The 18638-nt window shown below is 44.2% G+C and overlaps 1 protein-coding gene across 1 annotated transcript in view; it reads left to right on the top strand.

Moving 5' to 3' along the window:
* The window catches only part of LOC121276098 (disintegrin and metalloproteinase domain-containing protein 12-like), a 772855-nt gene that overhangs the window by 395808 nt on the left and 358409 nt on the right, over positions 1-18638 (top strand). The window lies entirely within an intron of this gene.

Here is an 18638-nt window from a genome sequence, read left to right on the forward strand (position 1 = left end):
ACTAACACACTGAGCACCCAAACTAATACACTGAGTACCCAAACTAATACACTGAGCACCCAAACTAACATATTGAGCACCCAAACTAATACACTGAGTAGCCAAACTAACATACTGAGCACTCAAACTAACACACTGAGCAGCCAAACTAACACACTGAGCACCCAAACTAACACACTGAGCAGCCAAACTAACACACTGAGCACCCAAACTAACACACCGGGCACCCAAACTAACACACTGTACCCCGAAATTAACACACTGAGCACCCAAATTAATACACTGAGTAGCCAAACTATCACACTGAGCGGCTAAACTAACGCACTCAGCACCCAAATTAACACACTGTGCACCCAAACTAATACACTGAGTAGCCAAACTAACATACTGAGCACCCAAACTAACACACTGAGTACCCAAACTAATACACTGAGTACCCAAACTAACACACTGAGCACCGATACTAACACACTGAGCACCTGAACTAACGCACTGAACCCCCGGCCTAATGCACTGAACACCCAAACTAACACACTGAGCACCCAAACTAACACACTGAGTACACAAACTAACACACTGAGCAACCAAACTAACACACTGAGCACACAAGCTAATACACTGAGCAACCAAACTAACACACTGAGCACACAAGCTAATACACTGAGCAACCAAACTAACACACTGAGCACACAAACTAACACACTGAGCACACAAACTAACACACTGAGCACCCAAACTAACACACTGAGCACACAAACTAACACACTGAGCACCCAAACTAACACACTGAGCACACAAACTAACACACTGAGCACACAAGCTAACACACTGAGCACCCAAACTAATACACTGAGCAACCAAACTAACACACTGAGCACCCAAACTAATACACTGAGCAACCAAACTAACACACTGAGCAACCAAACTAATACACTGAGCACCCAAACTAACACACTGAGCACCCAAACTAATACACTGAGCACCCAGACTAACACACTGAGCAACCAAACTAACACACTGAGCACCCAAACTAATACACTGAGCACCCAGACTAACACACTGAGCACACAAACTAACACACTGAGCACCCAAACTAACACACTGAGCACCCAAACTAACACACTGAGCACACAAACTAACACACTGAGCACCCAAACTAACACACTGAGCACACAAACTAACACACTGAGCACACAAACTAACACACTGAGCAACCAAACTAACACACTGAGCACCCAAACTAATACACTGAGCAACCAAACTAACACACATGAGCACCCAAATTAACACACTGAGCACCCAAACTAACACACTGAGCACCCAAACTAATGCACTGAGTACCCAAACAAATACACAAAGGACCCAAACTAACACACTGAGCACCCAAACTAACAAACTGAGCACCCAGACTAACACACTGAGCACCCAGACTAACACACTGAGCACCCAGACTAACACACTGAGCACCCAAACTAACATATTGAGCACCCAAACTAATACACTGAGTAGCCAAACTAATACACTGAGCACCCAAACTAATACACTGAGCACCCAAACTAACACACTGAGCACCCAAACTAATACACTGAGTACCCAAACTAATACACTGAGCACCCAAACTAATACACTGAGCACACAAACTAACACACTGAGCACCCAAACTAATACACTGAGCACCCAAATTAATACACTGAGCACCCAAACTAACACACTGAGCACCCAAACTAACACACTGAGCACCCAAACTAATACACTGAGCACCCAAACTAACACACTGAGCACCCAAACTAACACACTGAGCACCCAAACTAATACACTGAGCACCCAAACTAACACACTGAGCACCCAAACTAACACAATGAGCACACAAACTAACACACTGAGCACCCAAACTAACACACTGAGCACCCAAACTAACACACTGAGCACCCAAACTAATACACTGAGCACACAAACTAACACACTGAGCACCCAAACTAATACACTGAGCACCCAAACTAACACACTGAGCACCCAAATTAACATACTGAGCGGCCAAACTAACACATTTAGCACCCAAACTAATACACTGAGTATCCAAACTAACACACTGAGCACCCAAACTAACACACTGAGCACCCAAACTAACACACTGAGCACCCAAACTAATACACTGAGCACCCAAACTAACACACTGAGCACCCAAACTAACACACTGAGCACCCAAACTAACACACTGAGCACCCAAACTAACACAGTGAGCACCCAAACTAACACAGTGAGCACCCAAACTAACACACTGAGCAGCCAAACTAACACACTGAGCACCCAAACTAACACACTGAGCAGCCAAACTAACACACTGAGCACACAAACTAATACACTGAGCACCCAAACTAACACACTGAGCAGCCAAACTAACACACTGAGCACCCAAACTAACACACTGAGCACCCAAACTAACACACTGAGCAACCAAACTAACACACTGAGCAGCCAAACTAACACACTGAGCACCCAAACTAACACACTGAGCAGCCAAACTAACACACTGAGCACACAAACTAATACACTGAGCACCCAAACTAACACACTGAGCACACAAACTAATAGACTGAGCACCCAAACTAACACAGTGAGCACCCAAACTAACACACTGAGCACCCAAACTAACACACTGAGCGACCAGACTAACACACTGAGCAACCAAACTAACACACTGAGAACCCAAACTAACACACTGATCACACAAACTAACACACTGAGCACCCAAACTAACACACTGAGCACACAAACTAATACACTGAGCACCCAAACTAACACACTGAGCACCCAAACTAATACACTGAGCACCCAAACTAACACACTGAGCACACAAACTAACACACTGAGCACCCAAACTATACACTGAGCACCCAAACTAACACTGAGGACACAAACTAACACACTGAGCACCCAAACTAACAAACTGAGCGACCAGACTAACACACTGAGCACCCAAACTAACACACTGAGCACCCAAACTAACACACTGAGCACCCAGACTAACACTGAGCACCCAAACTAACACACTGAGTACACAAACTAACACACTGAGCAACCAAACTAACACACTGAGCACACAAGCTAATACACTGAGCAACCAAACTAACACACTGAGCACACAAGCTAATACACTGAGCAACCAAACTAACACACTGAGCACACAAACTAACACACTGAGCACACAAACTAACACACTGAGCACCCAAACTAACACACTGAGCACACAAACTAACACACTGAGCACCCAAACTAACACACTGAGCACACAAACTAACACACTGAGCACACAAGCTAACACACTGAGCACCCAAACTAATACACTGAGCAACCAAACTAACACACTGAGCACCCAAACTAATACACTGAGCAACCAAACTAACACACTGAGCAACCAAACTAATACACTGAGCACCCAAACTAACACACTGAGCACCCAAACTAATACACTGAGCACCCAGACTAACACACTGAGCAACCAAACTAACACACTGAGCACCCAAACTAATACACTGAGCACCCAGACTAACACACTGAGCACACAAACTAACACACTGAGCACCCAAACTAACACACTGAGCACCCAAACTAACACACTGAGCACACAAACTAACACACTGAGCACCCAAACTAACACACTGAGCACACAAACTAACACACTGAGCACACAAACTAACACACTGAGCAACCAAACTAACACACTGAGCACCCAAACTAATACACTGAGCAACCAAACTAACACACATGAGCACCCAAATTAACACACTGAGCACCCAAACTAACACACTGAGCACCCAAACTAATGCACTGAGTACCCAAACAAATACACAAAGGACCCAAACTAACACACTGAGCACCCAAACTAACAAACTGAGCACCCAGACTAACACACTGAGCACCCAGACTAACACACTGAGCACCCAGACTAACACACTGAGCACCCAAACTAACATATTGAGCACCCAAACTAATACACTGAGTAGCCAAACTAATACACTGAGCACCCAAACTAATACACTGAGCACCCAAACTAACACACTGAGCACCCAAACTAATACACTGAGTACCCAAACTAATACACTGAGCACCCAAACTAATACACTGAGCACACAAACTAACACACTGAGCACCCAAACTAATACACTGAGCACCCAAATTAATACACTGAGCACCCAAACTAACACACTGAGCACCCAAACTAACACACTGAGCACCCAAACTAATACACTGAGCACCCAAACTAACACAGTGAGCACCCAAACTAACACACTGAGCACCCAAACTAATACACTGAGCACCCAAACTAACACACTGAGCACCCAAACTAACACAATGAGCACACAAACTAACACACTGAGCACCCAAACTAACACACTGAGCACCCAAACTAACACACTGAGCACCCAAACTAATACACTGAGCACACAAACTAACACACTGAGCACCCAAACTAATACACTGAGCACCCAAACTAACACACTGAGCACCCAAATTAACATACTGAGCGGCCAAACTAACACATTTAGCACCCAAACTAATACACTGAGTATCCAAACTAACACACTGAGCACCCAAACTAACACACTGAGCACCCAAACTAACACACTGAGCACCCAAACTAATACACTGAGCACCCAAACTAACACACTGAGCACCCAAACTAACACACTGAGCACCCAAACTAACACACTGAGCACCCAAACTAACACAGTGAGCACCCAAACTAACACAGTGAGCACCCAAACTAACACACTGAGCAGCCAAACTAACACACTGAGCACCCAAACTAACACACTGAGCAGCCAAACTAACACACTGAGCACACAAACTAATACACTGAGCACCCAAACTAACACACTGAGCAGCCAAACTAACACACTGAGCACCCAAACTAACACACTGAGCACCCAAACTAACACACTGAGCAACCAAACTAACACACTGAGCAGCCAAACTAACACACTGAGCACCCAAACTAACACACTGAGCAGCCAAACTAACACACTGAGCACACAAACTAATACACTGAGCACCCAAACTAACACACTGAGCACACAAACTAATAGACTGAGCACCCAAACTAACACAGTGAGCACCCAAACTAACACACTGAGCACCCAAACTAACACACTGAGCGACCAGACTAACACACTGAGCAACCAAACTAACACACTGAGAACCCAAACTAACACACTGATCACACAAACTAACACACTGAGCACCCAAACTAACACACTGAGCACACAAACTAATACACTGAGCACCCAAACTAACACACTGAGCACCCAAACTAATACACTGAGCACCCAAACTAACACACTGAGCACACAAACTAACACACTGAGCACCCAAACTATACACTGAGCACCCAAACTAACACTGAGGACACAAACTAACACACTGAGCACCCAAACTAACAAACTGAGCGACCAGACTAACACACTGAGCACCCAAACTAACACACTGAGCACCCAAACTAACACACTGAGCACCCAGACTAACACTGAGCACCCAAACTAACACACCGAGCACCCAAACTAACACACTGAGCGACCAGACTAACACTGAGCACCCAAACTAACACACTGAGCACCCAAACTAACACACTGAGCGACCAGACTAACACACTGAGCACCCAAACTAACACACTGAGCACCCAAACTAATACACTGAGCACACAGACTAATACACTAAGCACCCAAACTAACACACTGATCACACAAACTAACACACTGAGCACCCAAACTAATACACTGAGCACCCAAACAAATACACTGAGCACCCAAACTAACACACTGAGCACACAAACTAACACACTGAGCACCCAAACTAACACACTGAGCACCCAAACTAACACACTGAGCACACAAACTAACACACTGAGCACCCAAACTAATACACTGAGCACCCAAACTAATACACTGAGCACCCAAACTAACACACTGAGCACCCAAACTAACACACTGAGCACCCAAACTAATACACTGAGCACCCAAACTAACACACTGAGCACCCAAACTAACACACTGAGCACCCAAACTAATACACTGAGCACCCAAACTAACACACTGAGCACCCAAACTAACACAATGAGCACACAAACTAACACACTGAGCACCCAAACTAACACACTGAGCACCCAAACTAACACACTGAGCACCCAGACTAATGCACTGAGTACCCAAACAAATACACAAAGGACCCAAACTAACAAACTGAGCACCAAAACTAACACACTGAGCACCAAAACTAACACAATGAGCACCCAAACTAACACACTGAGCACCCAAACTAACACACTGAGCACCCAAACTAACACACTGAGCACCCAGACTAATGCACTGAGTACCCAAACAAATACACAAAGGACCCAAACTAACACACTGAGCACCCAAACTAACAAACTGAGCACCCAGACTAACACACTGAGCACCCAGACTAACACACTGAGCACCCAGACTAACACACTGAGCACCCAAACTAACATATTGAGCACCCAAACTAATACACTGAGTAGCCAAACTAATACACTGAGCACCCAAACTAATACACTGAGCACCCAAACTAACACACTGAGCACCCAAACTAATACACTGAGCACCCAAATTAATACACTGAGCAGCCAAACTAACACACTGAGCACCCAGACTAACACTGAGCACACAAACTAACACACTGAGCACCCAAACTAACACACTGAGCACCCAAACTAACACACTGAGCGACCAGACTAACACACTGAGCACCCAAACTAACACACTGAGAACCCAAACTAACACACTGATCACACAAACTAACACACTGAGCACCCAAACTAACACACTGAGCACACAAACTAATACACTGAGCACCCAAACTAACACACTGAGCACCCAAACTAATACACTGAGCACACAAACTAACACACTGAGCACCCAAACTAATACACTGAGCACCCAAACTAACACACTGAGCACCCAAACTAACACACTGAGCACCCAAACTAATACACTGAGCACCCAAACTAACACACTGAGCAACCAAACTAACACACTGAGCACCCAAACTAACATATTGAGCACCCAAACTAATACACTGAGTAGCCAAACTAATACACTGAGCACCCAAACTAATACACTGAGCACCCAAACTAACACACTGAGCACCCAAACTAATACACTGAGTTCCCAAACTAATACACTGAGCACCCAAACTAATACACTGAGCACCCAAACTAACACACTGAGCACACAAACTAACACACTGAGCACCAAAACTAACACACTGAGCACCCAAACTAACACACTGAGCACACAAACTAACACACTGAGCACCCAAACTAATACACTGAGCACCCAAACTAACACACTGAGCACACAAACTAACACACTGAGCACCCAAACTAACACACTGAGCACCCAAACTAATACACTGAGCACCCAGACTAACACACTGAGCACACAAACTAACACACTGAGCACCCAAACTAACACACTGAGCACCCAAACTAACACACTGAGCACCCAAACTAACACACTGAACACATAAACTAACACACTGAGCACACAAACTAATACACTGAGCAGCCAAACTAACACACTGAGCACACAAACTAATACACTGAGCACCCAAACTAACACACTGAGCACACAAACTAACACACTGAGCACACAAACTAATACACTGAGCAGCCAAACTAACACACTGAGCACACAAACTAATACACTGAGCACCCAAACTAACACACTGAGCACACAAACTAACACACTGAGCACCCAAACTAACAAACTGAGCACCCAAACTAACACACTGAGCACTCAAACTAACACACTGAGCACACAAACTAATACACTGAGCAGCCAAACTAACACACTGAGCACACAAACTAATACACTGAGCACCCAAACTAACACACTGAGCACACAAACTAACACACTGAGCAAACAAACTAATACACTGAGCAGCCAAACTAACACACTGAGCACACAAACTAACACACTGAGCACACAAACTAACACACTGAGCACCCAAACTAAAACACTGAGCAGCCAAACTAACACACTGAGCACCGAAACTAAAACACTGAGCAGCCAAACTAATACACTGAGCACCCAAACTAATACACCGAGCACCCAAACTAACATATTGAGCACCCGAACTAATACACTGAGTAGCCAAACTAATACACTGAGCACCCAAACTAATACACTGAGCACCCAAACTAACACACTGAGCACCCAAACTAATACACTGAGCACCCAAACTAATACACTGAGCACCCAAACTAACATATTGAGCACCCAAACTAAAACACTGAGCAGCCAAACTAACATATTGAGCACCCGAACTAATACACTGAGCACCCAAACTAATACACTGAGCACCCAAACTAACACACTGAGCACCCAAACTAACACACTGAGCACCCAAACTAATACACTGAGCACCCAAACTAATACACTGAGTAGCCAAACTAACATACTGAGCACTCAAACTAACACACTGAGCAGCCAAACTAACACACTGAGCACCCAAACTAACACACTGAGTACCCAAACTAATACACCGGACACCCAAACTAACACACTGAGCACCCTAACTAACACACTGAGCAGCCAAACTAATACACTGAGCAGCCAAACTAACACACTGAGCACCCAAACTAACACACTGAGCACACAAACTAATACACTGAGCAACCAAACTAACACACTGAGCACCCAAACTAACTCACTGAGCACCCAAACACACTGAGCAGCCAAACTAACACACTGAGCACACAAACTAATACACTGAGCAACCAAACTAACACACTGAGCAACCAAACTATCACATTGAGCAACCAAACTAACACACTGAGCACCCAAATTAACACACTGAGCACCCAAACTAACATATTGAGCACCCAAACTAATACACTGAGTAGCCAAACTAATACACTGAGCACCCAAACTAACATATTGAGCACCCAAACTAAAACACTGAGCAGCCAAACTAACATATTGAGCACCCGAACTAATACACTGAGCACCCAAACTAATACACTGAGCACCCAAACTAACACACTGAGCACCCAAACTAACACACTGAGCACCCAAACTAACACACTGAGCACCCAAACTAATACACTGAGTAGCCAAACTAACATACTGAGCACTCAAACTAACACACTGAGCAGCCAAACTAACACACTGAGCACCCAAACTAACACACTGAGTACCCAAACTAATACACCGGACACCCAAACTAACACACTGAGCACCCTAACTAACACACTGAGCAGCCAAACTAATACACTGAGCAGCCAAACTAACACACTGAGCACCCAAACTAACACACTGAGCACACAAACTAATACACTGAGCAACCAAACTAACACACTGAGCACCCAAACTAACTCACTGAGCACCCAAACACACTGAGCAGCCAAACTAACACACTGAGCACACAAACTAATACACTGAGCAACCAAACTAACACACTGAGCAACCAAACTATCACATTGAGCAACCAAACTAACACACTGAGCACCCAAATTAACACACTGAGCACCCAAACTAACATATTGAGCACCCAAACTAATACACTGAGTAGCCAAACTAATACACTGAGCACCCAAACTAATGCACTGAGCACCCAAACTAACACACTGAGCACCCAAACTAATACACTGAGTACCCAAACTAATACACTGAGCACCCAAACTAACATATTGAGCACCCAAACTAATACACTGAGTAGCCAAACTAACATACTGAGCACTCAAACTAACACACTGAGCAGCCAAACTAACACACTGAGCACCCAAACTAACACACTGAGCAGCCAAACTAACACACTGAGCACCCAAACTAACACACCGGGCACCCAAACTAACACACTGTACCCCGAAATTAACACGCTGAGCACCCAAATTAATACACTGAGTAGCCAAACTATCACACTGAGCGGCTAAACTAACGCACTCAGCACCCAAATTAACACACTGTGCACCCAAACTAATACACTGAGTAGCCAAACTAACATACTGAGCACCCAAACTAACACACTGAGTACCCAAACTAATACACTGAGTACCCAAACTAACACACTGAGCACCGATACTAACACACTGAGCACCTGAACTAACGCACTGAACCCCCGGCCTAATGCACTGAACACCCAAACTAACACACTGAGCACCCAAACTAACACACTGAGTACACAAACTAACACACTGAGCAACCAAACTAACACACTGAGCACACAAGCTAATACACTGAGCAACCAAACTAACACACTGAGCACACAAGCTAATACACTGAGCAACCAAACTAACACACTGAGCACACAAACTAACACACTGAGCACACAAACTAACACACTGAGCACCCAAACTAACACACTGAGCACACAAACTAACACACTGAGCACCCAAACTAACACACTGAGCACACAAACTAACACACTGAGCACACAAACTAACACACTGAGCACCCAAACTAATACACTGAGCAACCAAACTAACACACTGAGCACCCAAACTAATACACTGAGCAACCAAACTAACACACTGAGCAACCAAACTAATACACTGAGCACCCAAACTAACACACTGAGCACCCAAACTAATACACTGAGCACCCAGACTAACACACTGAGCAACCAAACTAACACACTGAGCACCCAAACTAATACACTGAGCACCCAGACTAACACACTGAGCACACAAACTAACACACTGAGCACCCAAACTAACACACTGAGCACCCAAACTAACACACTGAGCACACAAACTAACACACTGAGCACCCAAACTAACACACTGAGCACACAAACTAACACACTGAGCACACAAACTAACACACTGAGCAACCAAACTAACACACTGAGCACCCAAACTAATACACTGAGCAACCAAACTAACACACATGAGCACCCAAACTAACACACTGAGCACCCAAACTAATACACTGAGCAACCAAACTAACACACTGAGCACCCAAACTAATACACTGAGCAACCAAACTAAAACACTGAGCACCCAAACTAACACACTGAGCAACCAAACTTACACACTGAGCACCCAAACTAACACACTGAGCACCCAAACTAACACACTGAGCACCCAAACTAACACACTGAGCACCCAAACTAATACACTGAGCACCCAAACTAACACACTGAGCACCCAAACTAACACACTGAGCACCCAAACTAACACACTGAGCACCCAAACTAATACACTGAGCACCCAAACTAACACACTGAGCAACCAAACTAACACACTGAGCGCCCAAACTAACACACTGAGCACCCAAACTAACACACTGAGCACCCAAACTAACACACTGAGCACCCAAACTAATACACTGAGCAACCAAACTAACACACTGAGCACCCAAACTAACACACTGAGCACCCAAACTAATACACTGAGCAACCAAACTAACACACTGAGCACCCAAACTAACACACTGAGCACCCAAACTAACACACTGAGCACCCAAACTAATACACTGAGCAACCAAACTAACACACTGAGCACCCAAACTAATACACTGAGCACCCAACCTAACACACTGAGCAACCAAACTAATACACTGAGCACCCAAACTAACACACTGAGCACACAAACTAACACACTGAGCACCCAAACTAACACACTGAGCACCCAAACTAACACACTGAGCACACAAACTAACACACTGAGCATCCAAACTAACACACTGAGCACCCAAACTAACACACTGAGCACCCAAACTAACACACTGAGCACCCAAACTAACACACGAGCAGCCAAACTAACACACAAGCAGCCAAATTAACACACCGGGCACCCAAACTAACACACTGAGCACCCAGACTAACACTGAGCACCCAAACTAACACACTGAGCACCCAAACTATGACACTGAGCATCCATACTAATACGCTGATCAGCCAAACTAACACACTGAGTACCCAAACTAACACACTGAGCACCCAAACTAATGCACTGAGCACCCAATCTAACACACTGAGCACCCAAACCTAACACCGATGACGGTTGACAGTTTGTCCTGTTTCTTACAGGCACATTGTGTTTCTTGTTGTATCTTTATCTTTTCTGCTACATGTATCTTAAACAGAAGGGTTTACAGGGAACCCATAGATTCCTTCCTTTCAGCTTCTTGAAGCTGCGCTATTTAAGAGTAACTGCACAGCGAAGGCCATTAGTGAATCTATTTGCATTATTTATGGCTATCACTTGAACTGAACACACTCCTCCAGCTCTCTGTTGTACAGGATCAGAGGATGCCTGCTAGATCAGTATGTTCACTCGTAACAGTGATGTTCCACTGAATTGAAATATCATGAGTCCCTGTCTCACTCCAGAGACTTAGGTAATCTAGGATAATGCTTCCACGCCGTTGTGACAGAGTTCTGAACTGTCAGAGATGCTTTTTTTCACATGAGGCATTAAACTGAGTCTGCTCTCTTCTGCGCATGTAATAGATCCGATGAAGAGCAGTCAAGTTGCACCTTGTGCCCTGGTCAATCCCTCAGTGAACAGGTGAAAACCTCATTGGGTGAAATTTAGGGTGTTAAAGTTGAGCAAAGGAAATTATGAAGGTATGAGGGGCAAATTGGCTGAGATGGATTGGGAAAATACATTAAAAGGTATAACTGTCCAGAGGCAATGTATAGTCTTCAAAAAACTATTACATAGTTCACAGAAATTATACATTCCTTTACGACACAAAAACCCATAAAGAAAAGTCAGTCAATCGTGGATGACAAAGAAAGTTAAGGATTGCATTACATTAAAAGAAAAGGATTATCAAGTTGCCAAAAGTAGAAGTAAACCTGAGGATTGGGAGGTTTTTAGAATACAGCAAAGGAGGAGCAAGAAACTGATAAAGAAAAGGAGAATAGAATATGAATGTAAATTAACACAAACTATGAAACTGGACTGCAGAAGCTTCTATAGGTATGTAAAAAGGAAATGTTCGGCTCAGACAAATGTGGGTCCATTACAGGCAGAGACAGAATTCATAATGGGGAATGGAGAAATGGCAGAGAAGCTAAATGATTACTTTGTGTCTGATTTCACTGAGGAAGATACAGGAAACTTCCCAGATTTAGAGATCCAAGGGACTAGGGAGAATGAGGAGATTAGTATTCGTAAGAAGGTTGTATTGGAGAAATTAATGGGACTGAAATTTGGTAAGTCCCCAGGGCCTGATATTCTACATCCCAGAGAGTTGAAAGAAGTTGCTATAGAGATAGTGGATATATTGGTGATTATTTTCCAAAATTCTGTAGATTTTGGAATGGTTCCTGAAGATTGGAAGGTAACAAGTGTAACCCCGCTATTTAAGAAGGGAGGGAGAGAGAAAACAGGGAACTACAAACCTGTTAGTCTTACATCAGCAGGAATCTATGGTAAAGGATGTGATAAATGGAGACTTGGATAATCATGATCTGATTGGGCAGATTTGTGAATGTTTGATGAACCTGCAGGAGTTTTTTGAGTATGTTCCTAACAGAATTGATATAGGGGAGCCAGTTGACACAGTATACTTGGATTTTCAGAAGGATTTTGCTAAAATCCCCCACAGGAGATTGGCTAACAAAACAAAAACACATGCGACAGCTCTCTCAACTTTGGTACAAGACCCAGACTTTAGTAAAGAGGACTTTGCAGTGTCGACAGGGCTGAGTAACCATTGTCATTTCCAGTGTCTAGGTCGATGCCGGGCAGCCTATCTGGTTTCTTCTTTAAAGGTACAGTTGCTGCTGAATGAAACTGTTATCATTCCCTTACTGAGGTCTATAAGACCATAAGACATAGGAGCAGAAATAAGGCCATTCAGCCCATCGAGTCTGCTCCACCATTCAATCATGGCTGATAAGTTTCTCAACCTCATTCTCCCACCTTCTCCCCGTAACCTCTGATCCCCTCACCAATCAAGAACCTATCTATTTCGGTCTTAAATACACTCAGTGACCTGGCCTCCACAGCCCTCTGTGGCAATGAATTCCATAGATTCACCACTCTCTGGCTAAATAAGTTTCTCCTCATCTCTGTTCTCAAAGGTCTTCCCTTTACTCTGAGGCTGTGCCCTCGGGTCCTAGTCTCTCCTACTAATGGAAACATCTTCCCCACATCCACTCTATCCAGGCCTTTCAGTATTCTGTAAGTTTCAATCAGATCCCCCCTCATCCTTCTAAACTCCATCGAGTATAGACTCAGAGTCCTCAAATGTTCCTCATATGTTAAGCCTTTCATTCCTGGGATTGTTCTCGTGAACCTCCTCTGAACCCTCTCCAGGGCCACAACATCCTTCCTGAGATACAGGGCACAAAATTGCTCACAATATTCTAAATGTGGTCTGACCAGACCCTTATAAAGCCTCAGCAGCACATCCCTGCTTTTATATTCTAGTCCTCTCGAAATAAATGCCAACATTGCATTTGCCTTCCTAACTATCGACTCAACCTGCAAGTTAACCTTAAGAGAATCCTGGACTAGGACTCCCAAGTCCCTTTGCACTCCAGATTTCTGAAATCTCTCCCCATTTAGAAAATAGTCTATGCCTCTATTCTTCCTGCCAAAGTGCATGACCTCACACTTCCCCATGTTGTATTCCATCTGCCACTTCTTTGCCCATTCTCCTAACCTGTCCAAATCCTTCTGCAGCCTCCCCGCCTCCTCAATACTACCTGTCCCTCCACCTATCTTTGTATCATCTGCAAACTTAGCCAGGATGCCCTCAGATCCTTCATCTCGATCATTAGTGTATAAAGTGAAAAGTTGTGGTCCCAACACTGACCCCTGTGGAACTCCACTAGTCACCAGCCGCCATCCTGAGAAGGACCCCCTTATCCCCACTCTCTGCCTCCTGCCAGACAGCCAATCTTCTATCCATGCTAGTACCTTGCTCTAACACCATGGGCTCTTATCTTACTGAGCAGCCTCCTGTGCGGCACCTTGTCAAAGGTCTTCTGGAAGTCGAAGTAGATAACATCCATTGGCTCTCCTTTGTCTAACCTGCTCGTTACCTCCTCAAAGAATTCTAACAGATTTGTCAGGCATGACCTCCCCTTGATGAAACCATGCTGACTTTGCCTGATTTTACCATGCACTTCCAAGTATTCTGAAATCTCATCCTTAATAATGGACTCTAAAATCTTACCAACGACCGAGGTCAGGCTAATTGGCCTGTAATTTCCTGTCTTTTACCTCACTTATTTCTTAAACAGGGGGGTTATATTAGTGATTTTCCAGTCCTCTGGAACCCTCCCTGACTCCAGTGATTCCTGAAAGATCGCCACTAACGCCTCCACTATCTCTTCAGCTATCTCCTTCAGAACTCTGGGGTGTAATCCATCTGGTCCAGGTGATTTATCCACCTTCAGACTTTTCAGTTTTCCTCGCAACTTCTCCTTGGTAATGGCCACCATACTCACCTCTGCCCCCCGATTCTCTTGAACTTCGGGGATGTTACTCGTGTCTTCCACTGTGAAGACTGACGCAAAGTACCTATTCAGTTCCTCCGCCATTTCTTTGTTCCCTACTACTACTTCTCCAGCATCATTTTCCAGCGGCCCAATGTCCACTTTTGCCTCTCTCTTACCCTTTATATATCTAAAAAAACTCCTGCAATCTTCTTTTATATTACTGGCTAGTTTACCTCATATTTAATCTACTCCCTCCTTATTCCTTTTTTAGTTGTCCTCTGTTGGTCTTTGTAGGCTTCCCAATCCCCTGGTTTCCCACTGCTCTTCGCCACATTGTATGCTTTCTCTTTAGCTTTTATGCTGTCCCTGACTTCCCTTGTCAGCCATGGTTGCCTCGTCCTCCCTTTACTATGCTTCTTCTTCCTAGGGATGAATTTTAGCTGTGTCTCCCAAATTACTCCCAGAAACTCCTGCCATTGCTGTTCCACTGTCTTTCCTGCTAGGCTCATTTCCCAGTCAATTCTGGCCAGCTCCTCCCTCATGCCTCTGTAGTTGTCTTTATTCAACTGTAATACCATTACATCTGATTCCAGCTTTTTCCTCTCAAATTGCAGGGTAAATTCTATCATATTATGGTCACTTCTTCCTAAGGGTTCCTTCACCTTAAGCTCCCTGATCAAATCTGCCTCATTACACATCACTAAATCTAGAATTGCCTGTTCCCTAGTGGGCTCCACCACAAGCTGTTCCAAAAAGCCATCTCGTAGACATTCTACAAATTCCTTTTCTTGGGATCCTCTACCAACCTGATTTTCCCAGTCTACCTGCATATTGAAATCCCCCATGATCACTGTAACCTTGCCTTTCTTATACGCCTTTTCTATCTCCTGGTGTATCTTGTGCCCCACATCCTGACTACTGTTCGGAGACCTGTACATAACTCCCATTATGGGTTTTTTAACCTTTGCGGTTCCTCAACTCTACCCACACAGATTCTACATCATCTGACCCTACGTCATTTCTTGCTATCGATTTAATTTCATTTCTTACTAACAAAGCAACCCCACCCCTCTGCCAACCTGCCTATCTTTTCGATAGGATGTATATCCTTGGATATTTAGCTCCCAGTCCTGATCCCCATGCAGCCAAGTCTCCGTGATGCCCACCACATCATACCTGCCAATTTCAATCTGCACCACAAGCTCATTTACATTATTTCGTATTCTGCATGCATTCAGATACAACCTTCAGTCCTGTATTTCCCATCCCCTTTCTCATTGTCGTCCCTTTATCTGATGTGCTTGAAGTTAGATTCCTAGCCCTTTCCAAACACTCTGTCCTATTTTGTGTTCTGGAGACTTTAATAACCTCTCCTGAGCTCTCCTTTCTTTTCAGTTTTGTCATAATTTTCCATGAAGTTGAATCCACCCCCCCACCCCCCCCACCCCCCACCCAACACGCTAACCTGCTGCTTTGTTTCCCATTAGTCATACTTCTTGGAGTTTTACGAACCCTTCCCCCCAACTTTCTAGTTTAAAGTCCTGTTCACCACCCTATTTACCCTTTTCGCTAGAACATTGGTCCCAGATCAGTTCAGTTGGAGATCGTCCCAATGGTATAGATCCCTCCTGTTCCAATACTGATGCCAGTGCCCCACGAAATGGAACCCCTCTTTCCCACTCCACTCCCTGATGAGAGGTTTTGTGGAATTCAGTGAACCCCAAAACCAGACCTGCAAGGAACAAACCAAAGTAGTGGTCAGAAAAATAGGGAAGGGAAGGAGAGGTGTCGAGCCTGATAATAAGCAACCTCCTTTATCACGACTTGTTCTTCCTCCAGCACTAACAACCCTATATGTATAGTTTGCTGCTGTGCATCAGAGATTAACATTTCCTATGTCACATCATATTACAGGGAATGCTGACTTAGCCTTTATAAAATGACTGGTCCCACAACAGATACAGAATGTGGTTCTGGGGAGAGGGGCCAATATTACTTTTCGTAAATATTCACTGCTCCCCCTCTGCCTGACTTATATCCTCCCTGTGACTCTCTCCAAGTGTCAGGGAATTTTCACAACCTCTGCTTCATGTGTCCCCAATCTCCTCTACTTGAAACTCTCAATATATTACATTTGCTGATAATGCTATTTATTATATGGAATTCTCATCAGCAAGCTCCGTTAGGATGTTATGAATATCAGGAACTTTAATGCTCAGATTTAACCATCTTTCTACAGTACCGCTGCTGCTACGGGGGCTCCATCAGAAAATTCCCCGGATCCCAGGTCTCTGCGAGCATCTGCTCAGGACTCAGGTAAAAAAACCTAACAATTCCTCATCAGATTGTTCCTCTGCTAAGTGAAAACTGGACTTAAATATTCAACCTGTAGCCTGTTAGTTCAGTTGGTGTAATTGTTACTCACTGTGTAGCTGTACTGGGATGTGTTTATTCAGCAGGGTAAGGGTTACTCACTGTGTGACTGTACTGGGTTGTGTTTATTCAGCAGGGTAAGGATTACTCACTGTATAACTGTACTGGGATGTGTTTATTCAGCAGGGTAAGGATTACTCACTGTGTAACTGTACTGGGTTGTGTTTATTCATCAGGGTAAGGGTTACTCACTGTGTAACTGTACTGGGATGTGTTTATTCAGCAGGGTAAGGGTAACTCACTGTGTAACTGTACTGGGATGTGTTTATTCAGCAGGGTAAGGATTACTCACTGTGTGACTCTACTGGGATGTGTTTATTCAGCAGGGTAAGGGTTACTCACTGTGTGACTCTACTGGGATGTGTTTATTCAGCAGGGTAAGGGTTAGTCATTGTGTAACTGTGCTGGGATGTGTTTATTCAGCAGGGTAAGGATTACTCACTGTGTAACTGTACTGGGATGTGTTTATTCAGCAGGGTAAGGATTACTCACTGTGTGACTGTACTGGGATGTGTTTATTCAGCAGCGTAAGGGTTACTTACTGTGTGACTGCACTGGGATGTGTTTATTCAGCAGGGTAAGGATTACTCACTGTGTAACTGTACTGGGATGTGTTTATTCAGCAGTGTAAGAGTTACTCACTGTGTAACTGTACTGGGATGTGTTTATTCAGCAGAGTAAGGGTTACTCACTGTGTAACTGTACTGGGATGTGTTTATTCAGCAGTGTAAGAGTTACTCACTGTGTAACTGTACTGGGATGTGTTTATTCAGCAGGGT

This window comes from Carcharodon carcharias, chromosome 1, assembly GCF_017639515.1.
Source record: "Carcharodon carcharias isolate sCarCar2 chromosome 1, sCarCar2.pri, whole genome shotgun sequence".
Classification (NCBI taxonomy): Eukaryota; Metazoa; Chordata; class Chondrichthyes; order Lamniformes; family Lamnidae; genus Carcharodon; species Carcharodon carcharias.